The 24,813-nt window shown below is 35.5% G+C and overlaps 2 long non-coding RNA genes across 7 annotated transcripts; one reads left to right on the top strand and one right to left on the bottom strand.

The window, feature by feature from the left end:
• The first annotated feature begins 7,326 nt into the window (after positions 1 to 7,326).
• LOC130973949 (uncharacterized) lies at positions 7,327 to 16,406 on the top strand. Its single transcript, XR_009084326.1, has 3 exons — positions 7,327 to 8,161; positions 15,626 to 15,824; positions 16,203 to 16,406. It is a non-coding gene; the product is annotated as an uncharacterized LOC130973949 (long non-coding RNA).
• Positions 14,240 to 20,857, bottom strand: LOC130973948 (uncharacterized). 6 transcript variants are annotated; one of them, XR_009084321.1, is made up of 8 exons: positions 20,532 to 20,857; positions 20,187 to 20,308; positions 18,658 to 18,696; positions 17,140 to 17,664; positions 16,609 to 16,760; positions 16,235 to 16,513; positions 15,192 to 15,299; positions 14,240 to 15,025 (listed from the first exon to the last, which is right to left on the bottom strand). It is a non-coding gene; the product is annotated as an uncharacterized LOC130973948 (long non-coding RNA). The 6 variants fall into 6 exon arrangements; XR_009084322.1 differs by having other exon boundaries at positions 16,609 to 16,735; XR_009084323.1 differs by having other exon boundaries at positions 16,235 to 16,760; positions 20,526 to 20,857.
• Positions 20,858 to 24,813: the final 3,956 nt, after the last annotated feature.

Genomic DNA, 24,813 nt, shown 5'->3' with positions numbered 1-24,813 from the left:
TAGCTTAACAGTGGGCTCTCATGGAGCCTCACAGATGTTCAGAGCAATGTTGGAACTTCCCAACACCAAACTTAGAGTTTGAATGTGGGGGTTCAACACCAAACTTAGAAGTTGGTTGTGGCCTCCCAACACCAAACTTAGAGTTTGACTGTGGGGGCTCTGTTTGGCTCTGTTTTGAGAGAAGCTCTTCATGCTTCCTCTCCATGGTTACAGAGGGATATCCTTGAGCCTTAAACACAAAGGATTCTTCATTCACTCGAATGATCAATTCTCCTCTGTCAACATCAATCACAGCCTTTGTTGTGGCTAGGAAGGGTCTACCAAGGATGATGGATTCATCCATGCACTTCCCAGTTTCTAGGACTATGAAATCAGCAGGGATGTAATGGTCTTCAACCTTTACCAGAACATCCTCTACAAGTCCATAAGCTTGTTTTATCGAATTGTCTGCCATCTCTAGTGAGATTCTTGCAGCTTGTACCTCAAAGATCCCTAGCTTCTCCATTACAGAGAGAGGCATAAGGTTTATACTTGACCCTAGGTCACACAGAGCTTTCTCAAAGGTCATGGGGCCTATGGTACAAGGTATTGAGAACTTCCCAGGATCTTGTCTATTTTGAGGTAATCTCTGCCTAGTCAAGTTATCTAGTTTTTTGGTGAGCAAAGGAGGTTCATCCTCCCAAGTCTCATTACCAAATAACCTGTCATTTAGTTTCATGATTGCTCCAAGGTACTTGGCAGCTTGCTCTTCAGTGACATCTTCGTCCTCTTCAGAGGAAGAATACTCATCAGAGCTCATGAATGGCAGAAGTAAATCCAATGGAATCTCTATGGTCTCAGTGTGAGCCTCAGATTCCCATGGTTCCTCATTAGGAAACTCATTGGAGGCCAGTGGACGTCCATTGAGGTCTTCCTCAGTGGCGATCACTGCCTCTTCCTCCTCTCCAAATTTGGCCATGTTGATGGCCTTGCACTCTCCTTTTGGATTCTCTTCTGTATTGCTTGGAAGAGTACTAGGAGGGAGTTCAGTAACTTTCTTACTCAGCTGACCCACTTGTGCCTCCAAGTTTCTAATGGAGGGCCTTGTTTCAGTCATAAAACTTTGAGTGATTTTGATTAGATCAGAGACCATGGTTGCTAAGTCAGAGTGGCTCTGCTTAGAATTCTCTGTCTGTTGCTGAGAAGATGATGGAAAAGGCTTGCCATTGCTAAACCTGTTTCTTCCACCATTATTGTTGTTGAAACCTTGTTGAGGCTTCTGTTGATCCTTCCATGAGAGATTTGGATGATTTCTCCATGAAGGATTATAGGTATTTCCATAGGGTTCTCCTATGTAATTCACCTCTTCCATTGAAGGGTTCTCAGGATCATAAGCTTCTTCTCCAGATGAAGCGTCCTTAGTACTGCCTGGTGCAGCTTGCATTCCAGACAGACTTTGAGAAATCATATTGACTTGCTGAGTCAATATTATGTTCTGAGCCAATATGGCATTCAGAGTATCAATCTCAAGAACTCCTTTCTTTTGATTCGTCCCATTGTTCACAGGATTCCTTTCTGATATGTACATGAATTGGTTATTTGCAACCATTTCAATGAGTTCTTAAGCTTCTGCAGGCGTCTTCTTCAGATGAAGAGATCCTCCAGTAGAGCTGTCCAATGACATCTTGGACAGTTCAGACAGACCATCATAGAAGATACCTATGATGCTCCATTCAGAAAGCATGTCAGAGGGACATTTTCTGTGATACACAATGGCGCCAACAACTTGGTACGCACAATTGTAATTTCAACTCTTTTTCACAACTTCGTACAACTAACCAGCAAGTACACTGGGTCGTCCAAGTAATAAACCTTATGTGAGTATGGGTCGAACCCACGTAGATTGTTGGCTTGAAGCAAGCTATGGTCATCTTGTAAATCTCAGTCAGGCGGATTCAAATGGTTATGGAGTTTTGATAATTGAAAGATAAATAAACATAAAATAAAGATAGAGATACTTATGTAATTCATTGGTGGGAATTTCAGATAAGCGTATGGAGATACGTTATTCCTTCTGAATCTCTACTTTCCTACTGCTTTCATCCAATCCTTCATACTCCTTTCTATGGCAAGCTGTATGTTGGGAAATCACCGTTGTCAATGGCTACCGTCCGTCCTCCCAGTGAAAATGGTCCAAATACACTATCACCGTATGGCTAATCATCTGTCAGTTCTCACTCATGTTAGAATAGGATCCATTGATCCTTTTGCATCTGTCACTACGCCAACACTTGCGAGTTTTAAGCTCGTCACAGTCATCCCATCCCAAATCCTACTCGGAATACCACAGACAAGGTTTAGACTTTCCGGATCTCAAGAATGCTGCCAATTTATTCTAGCTTATACCATGAAGACTCTGATCGTGAACCAGAAGGCTAAGAGATATGCATTCAAGGTTGTTTGCATGTAGAACGGGAGTGTTTGTCAGGCACGCGTTTGTAAGTGAGAATGGTGATGAGCGTCACATAATCATCACATTCATCATGTTCTTGTGTGCGAATGGATATCTTAGAACAGGAATAAGCATGAATTGAATAGAAAATAGTAGTAATTGCATTAATACTCGAGGAACAGCAGAGCTCCATACCTTAATCTATGGTGTGTAGAAACTCTACCGTTGAAAATACATAAGTGATAATGGTCCAGGCATGGCCGTGAGCCCAACCCCCAATGTCTAAGATCGCATAAAATGATCAAAGATAGATCCCCTGATCCCAAATACAATAGTAAAAAGTTCTATTTATACTAAACTAGTTACTAGGGTTTACAAAAATAAGTAACTGATGCAGAAATCCACTTCCGGGCCCACCTGGTGTGTGCTTGGGCTGAGCATTGAAGCTTTCACGTGTAGAGGTCTTCCTTGGAGTTAAACACCAGCTTTGGTGCCAATTTGGGCGTTTAACTTCAACTTTTATGCCAGTTCTGGCGTTTTGACACCAGAAAATGGGAGAGAGCTGGTGTTTTGACGCCATTTTACGTCGTCAAAACTCGCGCAAAGTATGGACTATTATACATTGCTGGAAAGCCCTGGATGTCTTATTTCCAACGCAATTGAGAGCGCGCCATTTGAAGTTCTTTAGCTCCAGAAAATCCACTTCGAATGCAGGGAGGTCAGAATCCAACAGCATCTACAGTCCTTTGTCAGCCTTTGAATCATATTTTTGCTCAGGTCCCTCAATTTCAGCCAGAAAATACCTGAAATCACAGAAAAACACACAAACTCATAGTAAAGTCCAGAAATGTGAATTTTTCTTAGAAACTAATAAAAATATACTAAAAACTAATTAAAACATACTAAAAACTATATAAAAATAATGCAAAAAAGCGTTAAATTATCCGCTCATCATCCACAAAGCTTTACAAAGCTCAAAAATATGTTACTAGGTAAGCTTTCAATCCAATTCCACAATTCCAAAATTTCAATGCATGAAATGGGTGATGTGAGTAAGGTAAATCATAACAAGCATCACCTAAAAAAATGCATTGATAATGTACAGTTGCCTAACAATGGATGATGAATGTATGGTGGCCAAAACATGCAATTCAAAAGAGTTACAATGCTTGAAGGCAATGTTATACACTTGTTATTCAAAAATGTTAAGCATGAAAAGTTCAAAACCAAGTAACAAAATATAACCTCAACAATGAATCCCAACAATGAAAATTAACAACAATGATGTTAAAATAACATCTTATCAATAATCAGTAGCAATAGATAGCAAACAAGATTAATAATCCAACACCTATAATGAAAAATAGAAAATTAAACAAAAATCCAACTAACTAAATAACTAACTAACTAACCAACAATTAACAACTAAAGAAAATAATGGTAGATGGTGAATGGTAGCGTTGGATGATGGTTGAAAGAGAGAAAGAAAAGAAAAAAAGAGAGAAGAAAGAAAGAAATGGAAAAAAAGAGAAGAAAAGAAGGGAGTGAAACAGGGCAGGGGTGTCACGCATACGCGTCATGTCATGCGTACACATGAATGGAAGAAGTGTGGTGTAACGCATACGCGTGGGTTACACTTACGCGTGATGGTCAAATCAGAGAGGCGACGCGTATGCGTGGGGTGACGCGTACGTGTGGGTAGATTTTGTGTTAGAGGCACAATTCCAGCCCAAAATGCGCGCAACTCTCTGATTTTTGTATGGGAGCATGAAAAATTGGATGTCACGCGTACTTGTGGGTGAGGTGTACACGTGGGTGGTCGAAAAACCTAGGGTCACGCATACGCGTGGGTGACGCGTACGCGTGGCATGGTGCTCTGTCTTTCAAAATTTTTCCAAGTTCTAGCACCAAACCAAGCATTCCAAACCTCCAAACAGCTACCAAAACACTATAAAACCTTATCTAACCTACTAGACTCCCAAATAAACTTAACTAACAAAACAAAACATGAAATTAAACTTATTTTACCCATATATACAAAAAGGAAAAATGAAAAGATGTTACCATGGTGGGTGTCTCCCACCTAGCACATTTATTTATTGTCCTTAAGTTGGACTTATGGGAAGCTCTCATCAAGGTGGCAATTGCTTGAATCCATCCTTGAACATCCACCAATGCTTGGACTTCCAATAAGCTCCATCATACAAAATTAATAGCTCCAAGCTTTGATGGAGTTCTTCACAAACCATGAGATCCCGAAATTGATCCTCCTTGTGTGATCTAGGATCCCACACTTTGTTTTTACACCCATCCTCTAATTGGTCATCATGATTCCACTTGGGTGGTAGGTGAGCCAAATTCTCAATGAAGTCTCCAAACAACTTCCTAGACCCATGCAATTTGGTTCTAATTTCCCTTGTTTTTATGTTGAATATCTGCTTGAGAATTGAACTTTCTTTGTTTTAGTTCTTAGAGATTAGGAATTAGTTGTAGCTTGTGTGTGGTGAAACTTTTGAAGTGTTTAAAAATTTTTTGTGGCTCGATGGTCCCGTGTATGCGGCAGTATTGTCGCATACACATCTCTGATTTTTGGGACCATCCCACGCACCCATCCACCCTTTGCGTACGTAACCTCAATGAACAGAGGCCACCCTCTATGTAGCTACAGTCCGTGTACACAAGAGCAAGAGGCAGTGGCTAATTGCCGCGTGTGTGACCCTACTGCCACGGATGCGGGTGTTCAAATACCTCAGCCTATCTTGCGAACCCTACTCTTCCCTCTTCACTTCACTCCACACTTATCCCTCTCCTTTCTTCTTCGTCTACCACCCCCTAAACTTACCATCACCACTCTCCACCCCTCTGTCCTGGCGACTTCTCTACACTGGTGACACCACCGCCACTCGCCATTCCTCTCTATTCCCTTCTTCCTTCCCCTCTTCCTTCCCTCTATTCCCATTTTCTTCAAATTCTGCCTTGTATCAGCGACCCAGGTCGTGTTTTTCCTCTTCATCCTGGCAAAATCTCTACCATGACTTCGGCGGTGGTGATCAAAGTACTACCGCAACCTTCCCCTTTCCCTTCTTCATTGTTCATCTCTTAGGTTCCATTTTTGCTTCCCTATGTCCTACTTTATTTAATTAGTTTTCCTTGCCTTTTATTTTTTTATTTTTGTAATCATGTTAGGTCAATATTAGGTTACATTAGTTGCTTGTTGATTGTTATATAGATTGCAAATGTTTGTTTACTACTTTTTGGGGATTGAATGTTGTTGAAATTGGTTTAAATTTCATGGAAATAGAACTGCATAGTAACTATTTGATAGATTGCCTGAATGAAATCTATGTTTGATTCATATATTGTGGCCACCATATGTTTTAAAATATACTCTTGTTAGGCATTTCAACCATGAATTGTGTATTCTTGAATGGTTATGGAGCTACTTTTGATTGAAATTCACCAATGTTCTTAATTGTGGCTTTGAGTTCCTAGTGCCATATTGATTTGAAAATTTACATTTGTATTACATATTTGGTGAAATTTAGTAACATCTTGAATATCATGAATTGAATTCAATAACATGCTCTTACATCCTGTTGAACCATTGATTTTTAACTGCTTACATATATGCATTTCACATGGTTCTGTGGTGCGAAATTAGAATATCCACAACTGAACCGGCAACTGCACCAGGTCATACCAAGTGATACCTTAGGTGAGTGAGAGTCGATCCCACGAGAATTGATGGACTGAGCAATAATAGTCGAGTAATTCACTTAGTCAGGCAAGCAGGAAGTGGTGTTTTGGGGTTCAAAAGTATTAAAATAGTGATTCAGAGAGTAAGAGCGCAAACAGTGAAATTAGTGTGAAGATATGTGAGAAGATAGTTAATGTTTCGAAGTTATTTATTCTTCCGGATTAGGTTTCCTTACCACCTATTTTAATCATACAAGATTCATTTCATGGCAAACTGTATTTGACTAAACCCTAATTCCTTAGTGATTTAGTCTCCTTTAACCTAATCAACCGCCAATTCCTTCATCACTTAATATAGATTAGAGGGTTAGGTTCAATTCTAGTTTATTAGCCACAAAAACCCTATGACGGAGCTATTATCGCCGGTCTAGATTTTTTCAAACAAAGATCATGTCAAAGTATAGTCCTAAACCGACAAATAACCCTTCGATCAAATTTTGATATGGTTGTCACTAGTTCAACCTGTAACAACCCTAGTTTTTGAAAATCAAATAATTAGTTATTTGTGATTTATTTTAAGAAAATTATTTTGTTAAAGGTGATTAAATAGAGTTTCATGATAATTGAAGTTTAAATTAATTAGAATTTTTGTATAAACTTTACTAGATATTTGGTATAATTGAAGTTATAATTTTGGTAATTGAAAAAAAAGAAGAATTGTATAATTTAATTTAAATAAATTCTATTTTGAATGAGTTATGTTATTAATTTGAACTCTTAGGAATTAATTTACTAGAAACGATTAGATTAATTTTTATAAATACTTTAAGTTTAAGTCAATTAATATTTGTGTACAATTTTTATTATAATTAGTTATTCTACACAAATTGAAATTAGAATTTTGATAATAGAAAAATAATAAAAAGTTATATCATTTAATTTGAATAATTAATATTGATTTTAAGTTATATTTTATAGAAATATGATTAATACGTTCATTTTATATTTTAAATTAGAAATAATTGATTGAACTTAGCAATATGTTGGTAAACAATGTTCTTAAATATTTTTAATAGAGTATATTTGATTTTAAAATTACTCTACCCTTCAACTTTATCAAAATATCTATTCATACCTATCCTTATTCTTTTATAAAATTCTAATTTCTAACCCCAAATTCCCAAATTGAATCAGAAACCCTAAATTCTTAATCAGAAACCCTAACCCTAGCCCCTTACCACACCCAGCCGCTGCCCCACCCTCCCTCAACGTAACAGCACACACTCACGCTTAGAGAGAAGATCTGAGGCAGAGCTAGCACTGACAGAAGGGAGGAAGAGCGTTGCCGGCCTGGTGCCACTGTCGTCGTCGCGTCCTGCCATCCCTGCCACGATGAAGCTGCCGAACTAGGCTGAGGGAGAGAGAGATTGAAACGAGCTTTGAGGAAGAGTGTTGCGCGAGAATGGAGAAGGAGAGGAACCGTCGCGAGCTGGCCATCGAGGGAGTCGTTGCTGCGAAATCGTCGCCGTTGAGAAGCTGCCGCCGTGTCCAGTTCACCACCAACATCATGCCGTTCGCGCCGTCGCCACCGAGAGCAGAACCGGGAAGAGAGTTGGCTCGCGAGTGAGGGTGGCCACGGGCTTGGAGCCACCGCTGCCTCGCGCCGTCGCCCTCGCCGTGAATCCCGTCGCCCCTGCTGCAGCTGCCTTGCGCCGTCGTCCTTGCTAGCAGCGAGAGAGAAACAAGGTGAATCCCCTTCGTTTTTGCTGCTCTGGTCCGCTGAGAAAGGGGAGACGCCGCCATTGTGCTTCACGGTCGCCGGTGATGCAGCCCGCGTCGCCGAAACTGCTCGGAGGTTTCCGTTACTCATTCTGATTCTATCCTTTTCAAGAATCTCACTGCTACCACTGGAATCACAAACCAGAAAGGGGAGGATGCCGTTTTCCTTGTTGCTGTTGTTGCCATGGGAACTGGTGCTGGGAACTGCTAACGGAACTGCTGTGCTTGGCGATCTTCGTGAGTTTCGACATCGAGGTAGGGGATTTAACGTTTTAAATTTAGAATGCCTAGAAAGTTATTGGATAAGTGCAAATGGTTAACAATGGTTTAGAATTTCTTAATTGACATGAATGACTTGAAATGCATTTGAAATTTGTTAGTTGTTGTGAATATTTTGAGCTGTGATTGGAATTAAATGTGGTTGTGAATAATGATTAGTTTAGTGTAATTTATCAAATTGATATATGCTAGGTTAACTACTGAAAAGTTGTCGTAATGATAAATGATGAACTGAGTTAGATTTGTGTTTGGTTTGGGATTATTGTGATGATGGTTGAGGTTGTGAAATTTGGAGTAAGTTTAATGATGTTTTAGTGCTTCAATTGGATTATTGAATTCAGGTTAAGGCTGTGAATGTCTTTGGGCTTTGTTGTGAGTGTCTGAAGTTGTAATTGATATTATTTTCTCTGATATGGATGGAATTGTTGAAAAGTTCTGACTCTATGTGATTATATTGAATTAGTTGAGTTGTGTGGCTGAAATTATGATTGGAAATGATTGAGATTTTTTATTGGAACTTTGGTTGAATTTGTTGATTTTGTGAGATTGAATTATAAATTGTTTGATGAGAGATTATTGTGATTTCGGTATTTGATGGGTCAAATTGAAACTATTGCTGTTGAGTTGGTTTATTGTAATGGGTTTAGTAGTGATTAATTGAAGTTGGGCTTAAGGAATAATTGGAAGATTGAATCTTAAAATGTTAAACTAGTTGCTGAAATCTGATTTTTGAGATTAAAAGATGACTTTGGAAGTGAATCAGTTATTCAACGATAATCGAAGTGATATGAGAGTAAAGGCTGAGTAAACTATAATAAAAGTTGTTGTTAGGATCCAATTTTGAGAAGTTTGAACTAACTATAGAACTAGTTATGATTTTTCAAAGTTAAAATGTAAAACTTGATTTTCTGCATTACTTTTAAATGAAGCCGGAGACTTTGAAAATCTAAAACTAATTTTGTAATGATCGGAATTGCGTGGAACCAAGTCTGGATTAAGCTTTGGAATATAGGAAGCTGGATTGGTGAATTTGAGGCTTTTTCATTAAGTTTATGATTTATGATGAATTTTTGAGTTATGAATGTCAAATCTGGTTTTCTGCAGAACGCTAAACACAGCAGCAACTTGTTTCCTCTATTAGAAATTCTCCAGTTTGCATTTTGAAATGGAACCAATTTTATATGAAACTTTGGTCTTATTAATTTAATTTCATAAAAATTTAGAATTGTTAGAGTTGTGGTTTTAAAGATTTGGATTTTCAAAAAAAGATGTTTTATGCAGTAAAAGTCAGGCTTTGTTTTCGAAATCAGTAACTTTGAGGCTTTATAATTTTTAAATCTGGAATGATATTGAGATGCAACCAATTGGAAGTGAAAACTAAGTATGTTTAGCATATGTGACTAAAATTTCAGGGCTATTCATGTTTTAATGAGTAAGTTATGGGACTTGGAAGAAGATAAGTTCATTAACTTTTAAAGCAGAATTATGCAGAAAATTAGTCAACTTCTAGGTTATATAACTTCTTCATTAAAAATGATATTGACCTGAAACCAATTGGAAAAGAAACTTGGATGATTGAAGTTGAACTGTATTAATTTTTAAAGTCATTGGATTTAACTTGGATTTTATATTGAATATTGAATATCACATGCTGCTGCTGTTTTTCTGGTTATTAGTCAACTTCTAGGTTATATAACTTCTTCATTAAAAATGATATTGACCTGAAACCAATTGGAAAAGAAACTTGGATGATTGAAGTTGAACTGTATTAATTTTTAAAGTCATTGGATTTAACTTGGATTTTATATTGAATGTTGAATATCACATGCTGCTGCTGTTTTTCTGGTTTTACGCACTGCAGAGCAGTCTCGGTTTTTCCTTTATTCCTAAGGCTAGAGAAACCAGAAAATTATGATCTTTGGTTTGTTAGAAAGCTTATTTCAAGATGAACGCCTGGACATAAAGTTTGCGCAATTCCGAGTTCATTTGCTATATTAAAAACAGAAAAGAAGATAGGGTGTTGGGAACGCTTGAGTGAGAGTTATGAGTTCATAAAATTAAAAGATGAACCTTAGCGTTATATGGCTGATTCAATGTTGGAATTTGCTTGTTCCTGAATTGAATTGATATTGGAAAGGTTGAAAAGAGTTTGGTAAATTGTTTGGTTGGGACCCGTAAGAGTGGCTAAGTCCTATTTTTAAAGGAGATTATGTCCGAATTTTTATAAAAGTACAATGACTTAATCAAAATCAATATTTAAGGCTTATCTAATGATAATAACTTCAATGATTCTTTTAAGGAAATATTATTTGGTATATGAGATTGTTGGCAAGGGCGTGGGTCTTGTCCCGCTTGCGTATTTACAATTATGAAAGAAAAAGGAAAGAGTAATGTACTTATTGTATGATTATCGGTTGCTTGAGGCAACCCAAGAGATGTGTTTGTTCACTTGTTGCGTTATGGCAACTCCTGAGATATTTGTGTGATGATCTACTGCATTGTAGCAGTCAGATAGATAATGGTGCAACCACTGAGAAACGCTTTCCTGCGGTACAGATCCATATTTTATTTCTGTAAGGCAGAGGGGTTATTTCCTGCTACAGAAGTACCGTGACCACCTGTTCCATTTCTGTAGTGGCAGAGGGGTTATTTCCTGTATACAGAAGGTGTGTCGGCATACAACCCTGCAGTGGCAGATGTGTTATTTCCTGCGTGCAGTGGACCCTGTGGTGGCAGAGGGGTTATTTCCTGTACACAGGGGTATAGCCAACAGGAAAGCCATATCCGGCTAGTAATGCTGGGTTACGTCGAGAGCGGGTAGAAACCGACAAATGAGCTCATTACCTGCACTAGGGCTAGACATGCATCATCCTTGTGTGTGCATTTGCATTTGATTGGGTTTGCTCGTTGTATTTCCCTGTGATTGTGCTGTTTGCCTTGCTGTGACTTGTTTGTGTGCTGAATTGAATCTTTTGTTAGTGCTATTAGTTGGTGAATGTATGATGATGATTAAGAATTGACGTTGTGATTGAAAATTAACTATGTGGTTGAAAAATGTTTAAAGTGACCAGTTTTATATTTTGGAATTTGTTTTGAGCTTAGATTTTTTTTGAAAGAGGTAAATAATTAGTAAAGTAAAACCAAAAGAATAGTATTTTCAAAAAAGAGTTTGACAAAAATATAGTTTCCTTGAGTATATTAATTATTTGCATTCTATTTCATTACTTTTACGGCATTCCCATTCCCTACTGAGAACGTGTGGTTTGTTCTCACCCCCAAAATCCTCCACCTTTTCAGTGACGTAGGTTTGAAGACCCAGTTTGAAGCTGCGGGAGATTATAGAATTTACTTATGAGTTAAGTTACTTTCATAGAAGTTTCCTCGCTCTTATTGCTTAACATTTTTAGTTTATACAGAGGGATAGGATTTGTATGTGAGTTTTATTTGAAATCTTTTGTATGACAGATATTATTATTAATAATTATGTGATTATTACTTGGTGATGCTTGCTATATGATTTTAATTATCAAAAACAAAATTTTCTGGTATTATTACTAAAACTGGATCGCGATATCGAACTAGAGGCTCAATAGTAAATAGTTAATAAAGGAAAGCACGTTGGTAACGCCTTACTTTCAGTACGATCATGACGTTCTAGAAGTTGGGTCGTTTCACAACCCCAATAAAAAGTAACCCAGAGTATTAGTCTTGAGTCGTCCTCAAGAGAATGGGCAAGTGTGTGAGTCAAGATTGGTTAGAATTTCGGGGTTGGGAGTCATAAACAAGAATTTAAACTACTAAAGCTTAGCATGCAAGAAGCTTAAAGTTCAAGAAATTAAATCTTGAGAAGCAAGAAATATCTAAATGAGTATCAATTTACCAAGATAAGATGCGAATCTAATTCTATTCTAGAACTAATTAAACTACTAAAAGCATCTAAAGCAAGAAGTAAACAATTGAGGTTTTTGGTGTTTTAACTAGGTGCAAAAAGAGCTCTTGGCTAGGTGTGAGAATTAAGATCACTATCCTTGTCTAACAAGCATATATTGACAATTAAGAGGGACCAAACCTATTAAGTCTACTTCTATACTTGAAGTAAGTCAAATAGACTTAATCAACATGAACCATAAGTCCTAACCTAGCTACTAATTAACTTAGTAGTGAGTTAGTGTTAATGGACATCGAATTGATCAACAAGGGGTCCCAAATCATCAATCCAATTTGACCCAATGACTCAAGATCGCTCAATCTCCTTCACCTAGGCCAAGAGTAAGGAAAACTACTCCATAACTAGTGAAAATATTTTGTCAAACACTTGGTGTGCACTAGTTGGAAACATAGAGAAATTGCAAAATCAACTAGAAATTAATGCTACCCACTAACAACATTCAATAATATCAACTCAACTACAACCATAAAACATGGAAAACATCAATGCATTAAAGTGAATTCAAAATTGACAAGGTTCACAAAATGAGAAATAGAAGATACTAAGTAGAAGAGAAGAACATAACACTAACAAAAGAACTAAGGAAAATTAGAACTAAAGAGATTAAAATTAAGACAATAGAAGTAGAATTAACAAGCTCTAATTCAGAAATTCAAACAAGAGATGATTAAAATAAACTAAACCCCAGAGAGAAGTGAGAGTTCTTTCTCTAGAAAAACATAAAAACATCATCATTATGTCAAAAAATCCTCCTTTTTCTCTTGTGAATGTTGTGTCTTGTATCTAGGTTGACCCCATCCATTTTCCTTCAGTTGACATCAATTTCGGCTTCAAAAGAGGTCTAAAAACCCTTATAAATTGCTTGTTACGTGCTCTTATTAATGAGTCACGTTTCTCCCAGTATGAGTACGCATGCAAGTTCTATGCATACGCATGTATGGTTGAACCTGCGTATGCATGCATATCCTATTTGTACGCATGTATGCAGGAACTTCAAGCTTCAAATTTTCTTCATGATTCTTCACTCTAGCATGCTTCCACTTCACTTTCCATATCATTTTTGACCTATATGACCTGAAATACTTGAACGAACATATCAAGGCACCAACAGAATGAAATAGTGAAATAAAATCAACCTATTTAAGCTTTAAAAGCATACTTTTATCATTCAAGCTCAATTACAAAGAAATCACAAAACATGACAATTTCAAGGAATAAGTGTGTGAATAGTTGATAAAACCACCCTAAATTAGCATAAGATATACCACAAAATTGGGATTTATCAAACCTCTCTACACTTAAACCAAACATGTCCTCATGCTTAAAGTTAAAGAGAAGATAAAGAACAAGAAATCAACTTTTTATTCAATGCAACTTCCTAAATGCAACTATTTCTATTCATGCAACTATTCTATCTAATTCTGTCGTGTATCAACTATATGTATATGCTTAATCAAAGTAATCCTATTTCCAAGGAAGCAAGTTTCGCAAATAGAACCAAGAAAATAGCTACGTAATCAATTCAAATCCAAGAATTCAATTTAAGTTATCTCAAAGAAATCACAACTTGCAAGAATGAATAAGTGTAGGTTGAAGCATACAATCGAGCAATTGAACCCTCACCCACTACAAAAAATATCGATAAAATTGACGGCCAAATTGACGGCTAGACCGTCGATAATATTAAAAATCGATGGCTCAATGGACTGCGGGGGTGGTTGCTATTAAGCTTGTCGATTTTTCAAAATTCTAATAAAATTGACGGTATGTCAAACTGTCGATATATTTTAAATAAAATCGACAATTCTGCCCTCGATAATATCAGGTAAAGTTTTTTTCATATTTAGTAAAAGTGACGCATCTGTCGTGGATAATATTAAATAAAATCGACAAACCAACTGTCGATTTTGGACTTATTAAAATGGACAAGGGAACCGTCGATAAAATTATAAAAAGATTGACAAGTTCTCGTCTATTTTTTATTTTCTTTTGTCTATTTTAAATTTAAAAATCGACATTACTACCGTCGATTTTAATAGCTACAATTTTTTTTATTATTTGAAAAATAATAGACAGTTAAATATTAAATAATGAGACAAATAAACTTTTAAATACAAAAATAAAATTTATAATAAATATTAGATAATGAGTTTACATACTTTTCGAAAAAATAATAAATAATCCTCTACCTTAAAGATTTAAAACAAGATAAGTAACTAAACTCCACTAATAATACAAAATATTCAAAACAAAGTAAATAATCCTACTCGTACTCATCTAAATAGTCCTCATTTGAGTCATCGAGATCGTATTATCCTCCGTATGTGCACCGTGTGACTGTCTTAGGGGCTGCAAGATAGGTGGGAGTTTTCTTCTTGGGGTTTGGGCTGCGCTTTTCTGGGAGCTTGGAAAAGTAAAAGGAAGAGGTGGAGGGACACGTGATCTAGAACTACTAGGACCCATGGCCCTCACATACACAGTTAAACTGCTAAGTTGATGACTAAACTGATCCATTTGTGAGTTACTGTGGTGTTGAGATCCTCACGCAAGGTTTCGATAGTCTTTTGCCACTCTCTTTTCTCCTTTTGATAGTGGTCTTCAATCTCGCTATATTTAGCAGCATGTTGTTCAACTTCCCTATTGAGTATTATGATTTGTTCTTTAAGATTCAAAACATCAGTGTTGGTAGCCGTGGTTGGCCCATCAACTCGGGGTCGCACCAGGGAAGAGTTCCTTACCTCATCCATGCCATATACCCTACCTCTTCATTTTCCACCCACCATCTCAATCTATATGCTTTTCTCAGAAACAGGCGGTGGATTAGTTACACCAGCCTATATAGCAGCCTGTCGCTCTTGCTCAGGCTGAAACATGTGCTCTTGAAATGTCTCCTACAATGATTGGTAAACTACTTTAAGTATTAATAATAATGCAAAAGTTAAGAAGATATGTTACAAAAATAAGTCCAAAATTACAATGAAGGAAAGTATTAAGTCATTTCTTTTTGCACATTCTAAGTTACATAAAAAGCAATTACAATGAAAAAAGGTAAGCTACCTTTACCATTCGGGAGTGTTCATCAACCCATTGAGTCCTATCCTCTTTGCGAGTATGGGTGTGCTAAAAAAATTCATCCATACGTGATGGTCTTCCAATCCATTAATTCTACATAATATAAGTAATAATCAAAAGAAAGAAGTTGATATTATTGTCAATGTTTAGAAAAAAACTCAATTTTTGCATTATTACTAGTCAAATAAGGTTCTTGCATAATTAGGCAGATTAGAACAATTAGCAAAAAGGAAACAATCAAGGGATAGCTTCATTATACAAGGTCTGTGATCTGTATGCATTTGTGTTCACAATGACCAAGATAAATACTATGTATACCTATAACACAATGATTACCCGAGTATGTTTCCGTTTCATGTCACCTAACACAATCTCCACCAAAAATAATATTCAAATCACAAATGTCAATGATGTTTCAGTTTACCCTCGGCAACAGAAGCCATAAGATGCTACATATGACATGAAGCTTTCTCCATGAGTGTTGACTGGCTTCTAATGTGACAGCAAAGTAAAGATAAACACTACAAAGGAGAACTAGTAGAACAAGAGTTGACAAGAGTGACCCCGTGCCTCTCCATGAGTGTTGACCAACTTTCCAGCTCATTCTTAATTAAGAAGGTACCATTTATTACACACAGCAGGTTCATTGCTTTTAAACTAGTCAATTTGCTTTTAATCTATTTGACCAGGTAGGCCCATTCATACATATAACATTATTTATAATCTTTTATTATTAGCATCTCATCCATCATTAGAGTTTTAGATGTCATTATTTCTATCTCTCAAAATCTACTAAAAAATTAAATAGAACAAGAATGTGTCTCTCCAATAAAAATCCTACTTCAGCTAGTTGTTCAAGTTATGACAAACATACAAAGGAACAATGAGAGATATAGTGCATCAAACTAGATTACATATTTTTTGTAAGAAGTATTCATAAACATCAACAAACCAGATTCCAAATCATTTCAATCTCATATCTAATTCTAAATGCAGGTGCTAAAAATTTGAGTCGATAAACAACTTACCAAGCATAACCTCGCTTCTGGAAAGGTGGTGCCTCCTGCAGTGTGAAGAGAGGTACCTCGAGTTAATTTTCCAACAGCTGTATTTCTCACCTGTAATTGTCTGTAGGCATCAGTGTCCCAACGTCTCATTAATTCACCATGAACTTTTGGTGGGATCCAATATGGATGGGCTCCTTTTTTGCGAATGGCATGGAGCATACCTCGTAGGCGCTTGGCTGCCCTAAACCTCCAAGCCTGATATATGTCATCTTCTTCCGTATAAAGAATGTCAAAACATTTCTATTTTAAAAAAAAGAAATAACATCTTGCTATTATATAACATACTATAATATATAAGATTGTAAAATACGTAAAATAAGATAGATAAAATTTACCCTCCATTCTGTCCACCATATTTTTCAAGTATCATCATCTGCCTCATCAAAACTCAGCCAAGACTTGTTGTAATTTTCCTTAAAAACCTGAGAAATGCACTTCAAGCCAGGTTTAGGTGGGTGCCAACTACATCGATAATTCCAAGGTATATCTGTTCAGTGTGATAGGCAATTTTCATAATCATAGGAATAGTGTAATCGAAAAAGAAAAATGAAAAACAACTTTTAAGTTTGGAAGAAGACTTTTGAATTTTTATTTAAAAAATGTGAGGTCCCGACAAGTTTTCACAATAAAATCTCATAATATATAGAAAGGGATATTAGCTAATATCATCAATATCTATATATCTGATCTACCACCAACATTAATTTAAACTAAAAGAGGAGATCAGAGGGATTATTGTATATATTCCTTGGCCAATGATTAGCAGAAGTTTATATAAGCTAGCCTAGATTCTAACTAATTATAAAGACATATTGTTTCATAAAAATGAGACATGCTATTCATAAAATTTAAAGCAAATAACAAACCATTTGGCACCATCATATTTAAGCTTATGAGCACTTGTGGCGGAGTGACCAGTGGTAGTGGATGTTCCTGGACCTTGAGTATCTTGGGTACCAGTAGATGTGGTTTGTTTTTTCCCACAAGATCCTGCTCGACTGGGAGCTACGATAGTTGGATCACTCTACACACCAAGTGAGGCAGTGTTGGAATGCTCATTGGCTTGTTGAGCTCATGATCTTGGTGCACTCGGAGCAGGCATCATGTGTATCTGAGGCTCATGATGAGAGGGGGTAGTAGTAGCAATAGGTGGCAGTCTCTCACTAGTCGGAACAGTCGTGCCTGATGATGACCCAATGAGAGTGTATGGATCTGCATGTAAGTCAAGCGGGCGACCGGTAGAAAGCCTAGGCCTCCCCTTTCAGCCTCAGCCACGGCCACAATCTCCGTCTTTATCAGAGATATGTAAAGTAGCTGGATCACCCTTTTGGCCTCGGCCTCTGCCCACGGCCAAGGCCATGACCGCGATCTCCATCTCTACCAACCATATCCTGTACACATTGAAATTAAGTTTTAATAGAGTGGAAATTATTTTTTAATTAAAAACTTATCTCTTCAATGAAATTAACTTTTCACCAAAAGAAAAATTTCCCTATATAATATGGCAGCTTGTATTTTTATGTGTGTGTGTGAAATAGCAGTAATATGGCAACTTGTAGTAATGGAAGAGATTTTTGGTCAATGTAATTGCATACAGCTATGTGATTATAACTGGCTAGTAAAGGGCACGTTAGTATTAATCATTTGGTTTCCATGACCTAGCAATTCTTATAGTAAGAGACAAATCAAGAGAGAAATTGGCATATCATATGGTATATAAATTCTTATATTATTCAAAATTTCGGATCACAACAGCATCTGACAAAATAATTTACTGTAGCTATATAGTTGAATTATTTTATTATTTATTTATTAATAATTTAATTTTGAATTTGATGATTTTTAATGTATCTTTTGGAGACAAGAAAAAGAAAAGCATTTGTTTAAAAGACATGATTGAAATTGGAGCGTGGAATGAAGAAGTAGTGAAGGACCACACATGCATGTTATATGATTATTGAGAGAGAAAGTGTCTCTTCAATTTGCTTCCTTGGGCCTCCTCTCTTCCCCATTATTATTATTATTCATCCACCATCACAATTATTCAAAATTTGTATTAGTAAATAAATATCAAGTTAAGCACCAAAAAAACAAATAAATATCAAGTTGCATTGGCCACATAAAAAGTTTTTCTTTTTCATTGTTATATGCCCTTCTAGTCTTCATTCTGCTATTTCACACACATATATATAGTTGTAGCTATAATTACTCTCTTCAATGTACTTTTTATTTTTTACCTTGTATTTTTTTATTCTTCTAACATAAGATGGATTGCTGGCAGCCTGTCACATGCATGCACAAACACTAGCTAATACAAAGAGGCAAGGGCAAAAAGGAAGGGGAAAAAACCTCCAAAAAGCAATAAGATTGAGAAAGTAATATACCTGGGCAGATGAAGTCCCTGCTGAACCCAATGTTTTACCCTGTAGAGAAGTAAAATGCAATGAAGGTTAATGGAGGTAACAGATGCCTAAACAAACAAAACATGAAGGTATAACAATAAAATTGAAAGAAATATTTCTAGATGACTTCATTAAATTGAAAAAGACAGCATAATGGAATAGTGTAAATGGCAGAGGCTTCTTAATCACTTAGTAACTTGCATGAATTGAAATGCATGCTTAAGCATTTACTTTTCCTCTAATGCTTGCCTAATTTGTTAGCACAACAAATAACTATGGAATATGAGGCATGAATCATTCTTTTTATATTAAATCTTCATTAAGGTAAGTTAGAGTTGAACTGTATTCTCCACCCTACTCCAAAAGTAAAGAAATCAAAATGTTTGGCTTTGAAAAGTTCCAAATTATATGCAGACAAACTAAAATAGGTAGATTGATCATATGAACAAAATCAAACTCCTATTTCTCCTTTATGTCACAAGAGCCGTCATGTATGCTTATCACTGGATAGTTTTTATTTGAAAATAAAGCTTGGGGATGAGTTTTACTTTTAGAGTTGACAAGACATTCCAATCTTTAGTTGCTTTGAGAAGCATCCAACGCACTTTCTAGTGGCCAACTCTTTTAACTCTTAGTGGGAAATGATCATTAAAATATTGTTGGGTTTTCCAACAAATTTTTGTTATAAAAAAACAAATTCATCCGTAAAAAGTTTCACCTTATTTTCACCTTATCATTTATGAAGAGAAAAGGCAGTGCTACAGTGCAAGCAAACAAAAGACAAAAGATTGAATATCATTACTAGGATTTAACAAATCAGTTTAAGATGAGAAATTCTGTGATATTACTTTATCTTTAGATCAGTGCAGTCTCCTGTGGTGCTATCATTGTTTTCACTTTGGGTGCTATGTAAGTTTGAAATTTAACATAACCTTATACTTTTACGCTTTGACCCTCTTGAACTTCCTGTTCAATCCCCTCATTAAATTCACTGCATCCTCACCAAGCAGAGAAAATGCAAATCTATAAATATTAGGGTGTCACATGGAAAGCAAAAAGGAAAAGAGGTTAAGCCTACACCAAAAAAGCTAATTAGAAATAGTCAAATGTGAATCATGCATTCTTAGCTACACATTTTCTTACAACACTTGACTAGTTATTAGCAGATGACATCATGTATAGAATATGTTTAATTACACATGTAACAATACATAGTTGTTAGTAGATGCCATCATGTAATATATTACATTAACTCCCAAGTGATCTTCAAATACCAATTTGAAAAAAAAGTTCATAAGATTAAAGATCAGCAAGCATGCCACTAGCTAAACCCGGGACACTAGCGACCAAAAGGTTAGCTCAATGTTTTTCTTTAAACCAAATTCGGTAACCTATACCACTAGTTCGCACAAAAATGTCACTATTCCAAGTAATTATTCACACATACATCTAAAATGAAACCACCTAAAATCAAGGTAATAAACAGAAAAACTAAGCAAACATTTTGTTACCAAAACTTATAAGTCATGTTGAGAGCCCATAATAACTACGCCTCATCCACCGCCTCATACCACGTGCACTTTCCTGTAATTATCGGCTGCTTTGGATAGCGATTGTATTGAAACAGGTGCTCCTGGCCCCATTTGCAAGAACAACAACAACATTAAACTGACTTATCAACTTGAAAGAATGAAAGCAGATATACGAGAATGAGAAAATGTGCATTATCAGTTTTTCTGAATTGATGATCCTCATAGCACAAATATTCCATGTTAATAAAAATTTCTGAACTGTATAGTCAATCTAACCTAAAAGAGAAACAAGACAATGGAATTTAGAAGTTTAGTAACAGTTACAGAAAAAGTTCTTGTGAGCTCGATTGAGAGACAAAAGACGCGTAAGAGAGAGCAGAGAAGGTCCAACGTAGGAGGAGCGACGACAGCCCGAGCAACAGGAGAGACAGTGGCGCCAACTTGAGGAGCGAAAGAGGGACAGTAGTAACAGAGCGTGATGGCGGCGCGAGCAAGAAGAGTGACGGCGGCATAACCGTGACGGAGGAACGACGGCAGCAGAGAATGACGGAGGAACAACCGTGAATTTAGGGTAGAATAAGGGGGAATTGTGTTTTTGGTGATTGGGTAATTTGGGGGAATTGGGTTCTAAACTTTGGATGCGGGAAGTGGATGCGGGTATTTGTGATTTTAGTGATAAAAATCGACGGTAAATTTGTCGATTTAAATTAAAAAAACAACACTCTAGACGTCTATTTTATACCTTAAATTTACACCATTTATTTGATTTAAGAAAGTGATCTAGATCGTTTATATTTATCGACGGTGAATGTTGTCGATATTTTAAATAACAAAATCGACGCCATGTTCGTTGATTTTAAAGTAAAAGTATTTTCTGCTACTCATTCGTCAACAGTGTGACGATAATAATGTTAAGGTTAATTCATTATAAATATATCAACGGCCTGGCTGTCGATTTGAATACTTTATTTTTAATTACGTTTTTTGACAATATTGATAGTAAGCTGTCGAAAAATATTGACGGCAGAAATAACCGTCAATTTTTGGCGTTGAAAAAAAATGCTTTTTCTTGTAGTGACCGGACGTGTATACTCTCTAGTCACTTAAGTGTATAGAGTCAATCCACTCGGATCTCCTCTAATCATGCTTTCTAAAATTTTTTCTCTATCAAATAATCAATAATCATTCTATGCATGCACACGCTCATCATGAGGTCTTTTTAAAGGTTGTAACGGGGTTAGGATTAAGGTGAGATTTGAATCTTTTGATTGACTTAAGCTCTCACAAAATTCATATACAAAACATACAATGTCAAAACAATTCACCCCTTTATCCTTCCCTTTTCTTACACTATCATGCATCCCCTTTTAATTCAAACCTTCATATGCATCGCCATTATTGAATTCTTTGTTAGGGTCCTTTGTCCCTTTTGTGCATTATTATATTTATATACATGGATCAAGAGCGAATGCATATGAATCAATCCTTGAAAAGCATGATTTATACCCAATTCCAAGATTTTTACAATGAGAAATTAAGACAACTTCCATCTACCAATGTGTTTAATACTCCACATTTGCCCATTACACATCCTTCACCACTTAAATCAATCAAAAATCCAAATTAGGTGCATGTACAATGGTTTTTCACTTAAGGCTTGTAATGTGCTAAATTGAAAATCAAAAAGGGATTATTAAGGCTCAATCTAGTTAGCAAGGGTAGATGAGAAGGGTTGGCTTTTTGGATAAGTGGGTTAATTAAAAAGAGGGTCTCAATCATTCAAATATATGTACATCTAGAACAATTGACATATAGAATTGAACAAATTAAAGATCACAATCATAGAGGGAAAAACACACACAAGAAATTAATTAGTGGTTGTATAATGTAACCACATGCAATAAGGTTCAAAACTCACATGTTAATGTGTTCTAGCTCATCAAATATGCTTCACAAAATGTGCATTTCTTTTGCAAGTTTCCATAAAATTTTCCTTAACTCAAATCAAACTTTTGGATTACTCTAAAGAAAGTAAAGTTTATATACATATATATCATATATGCTCCTATTTGTAAAAATGTTTTTTTATTTTTATTTATTTGTGTATGTATGGAAAATACGGTTTTTGAGATAAGCTCCTAAAAATGTTCCAAAATTGATTAAGCTTATTCTTGAATATGTATATGTATGTATGTGATGAGTAAGATTATGGTCGGTCTAGATTTTATCGAACAAAGATCATGTCATAGTATAGTCCTAAACCAACGTGTAACCCTATCATCAAATTTTGATATGGTTGTCACAAAGTAAACCCCAATATAAAGTAATCGAGAGTATTAGTCTCGGGTTGTCCTCAAAAGAATGGGCAAACATGTGCATCAATATTGGTTAGAATTCCGGGGTTGGGAGTCACTACAACAAATATGGGCTTTAGCAACGCCAAATTTTGCAACGCCTTAAAACCGTTCTCTTAGGTAGTTTTAGACAACGGTTTTTTATAGTGTTACTGTTGAATTCAATTTTTTATTATTTTATAGCAACAAATTAAAACCGTTCTCTTTGACTATTTTAAAGAACGGTTTTATAACTGTTACCATGATTTGGTTTTAAGCAACGGTTTTTTATTGTTTAAATAATTGTACAAAAGAAACGCATAAAACTCGTTGCCAAAATGCTACATTTTAAAACCGTTCTATTAGATGGTCTTAGACAACGGTTTTTACAGTGTTACTATTGAAGTTCAATTTTTTATTACGTTATAGCAACAAAATAAAACCGTTCTCTTTGATTATTTTAAAGAACAGTTTTATAACTATTACAACAATTTTTTATCAAACAATAATTTTCTAAGATTATTTAAATAATTATACAAATTTAAATAATTTTCTCTATAAATATTAAATTTGTAGAACACTCAAAATTATTGTATAAATATATTACAAATATTATTTATAGAAGAAATAAATTTAAGATAAATTTATAACAATGATATATTTTTGATTTTATTCCCGCTCTAAAATTTAAGATAAGATTTTTTTAACACTTCAAAAAAATTTCAACAACCTTTCTTTAAAACAAAACATAGAAACTTGTCAATTTTTCCTTCCTCTACTAGCCCTAGCGCTCCATAACCGTCACCACTCATCATTAGCGCCATCATCGAACAATGCCAAACATTAACAACCCAAATTTTTGAAAAATTAAATAATAATTTATTTATAATTTATTATATTTGTTGATAATTTTATTTTAAGAAAATTATTTCACTAAAAGTAGTCAAATAAAATTTTATGATACTTTAAATTTAAAAATAATTAAAAATTATATATAATCTTTATAATAGTTGGAGTTTAAATTAATTAGGATTTTTATATAATTTTTATTATAATTAATATTTTGTATAATTAAAGTTATAATTTCGGTAATTGAAAAATAAGAAAGAATTATATAATTTAATTTAAGTAACTTCTATTATGAATAATTTATGATTTAATCCGAGTTCTTTATTTTTAGAAAATAATCTATTAAGAATGATTATATTGATTTTATAAATACTTTGAATTTAAATTAATTAATATTCTTGTATATTTTTATTGTAATTGGTTATTTATATAATTTGAAATTAAAATTTTAGTAATAAAAAACAATAAAAAATTAAATAATTTAATTTAGATAATTAATATTTCGAACTTAAACTGTATTTTATAAAGTATAATTAATCTGTTCATTTTATAATTTAAATTAAAAATAATTATTTAAACTTAATTATATATTAATAAATAACATTTTTAAATAATTTTAATAAAATACATTTGATTTTAAAATTATTATTTTACCCTTTAATTTTATCAAAAAATTTATTTTATCCTTATACCTTTACAAAATCCTAATTTTTAAATCAGAAACCTAACCCAACACTAATTACACTCACGCGAATACATAGAGGGGAAACGAAAGAAAGAAAGGGAAATAGAGAAGTGGGGGCTTGGGGAAGAAGGAGAGGGAAGAAAGAAGGGACGACACCGCCTAGGATCGCCGCCATCGCTATCGCCAGGAGAGAGAGGAAGAGCTGCGTCCAAGACAGGGAGAACCAGAGGGACCGTCGCCGCCATCATCGTGCGTCGCGATTGAGCACACGAACGAAAGGGAGATGCAAGCAGTGAGCGAGAGGAAGCTTCGTCCTCGTCGCCATTTCGTCGCCGCCGTTGAAGCCAGCCTCGTCGTCGTCGCCGAAAGTACGCCGTCGATTAGGGCAGGACAAAGAGGAATGTGAATGACCAGAGAAAGGGGAAGAAGAAGAACGCATAGTGGTGGGTGTTTTCCTTGCTGTCGCTGTCGCAGTTGTTGAAGCTCACTGTCGCCGCCGTGAGAGACGCTCCTTGCTGGTGCTGCTACTATGGGTTTGGAGAGAATGGCCCCGTTCTGCCTCTGCCTCTGGATTCTACAAGTTGCTAGAGTCCTCTGCCACTGGGAACCAACACTGGAGCTGCCCTAAGGTAAACTAACCCCTTCAGTAATTTTAGTTTGGTAAACAAATTCCCAAATGAACTACCAATCATTGCTTTTGCTGTTTAATATTCGAATTTGGTCTAAAGTAAAGGTTGAT

The sequence above is a fragment of the Arachis stenosperma genome, chromosome 4 (genome assembly GCF_014773155.1).
Source record: "Arachis stenosperma cultivar V10309 chromosome 4, arast.V10309.gnm1.PFL2, whole genome shotgun sequence".
In the NCBI taxonomy this organism is placed as follows: Eukaryota; Viridiplantae; Streptophyta; class Magnoliopsida; order Fabales; family Fabaceae; genus Arachis; species Arachis stenosperma.
Note: the sequence above shows the minus strand (reverse complement) of the source record. Positions and strands in the feature narration are given on the sequence as shown.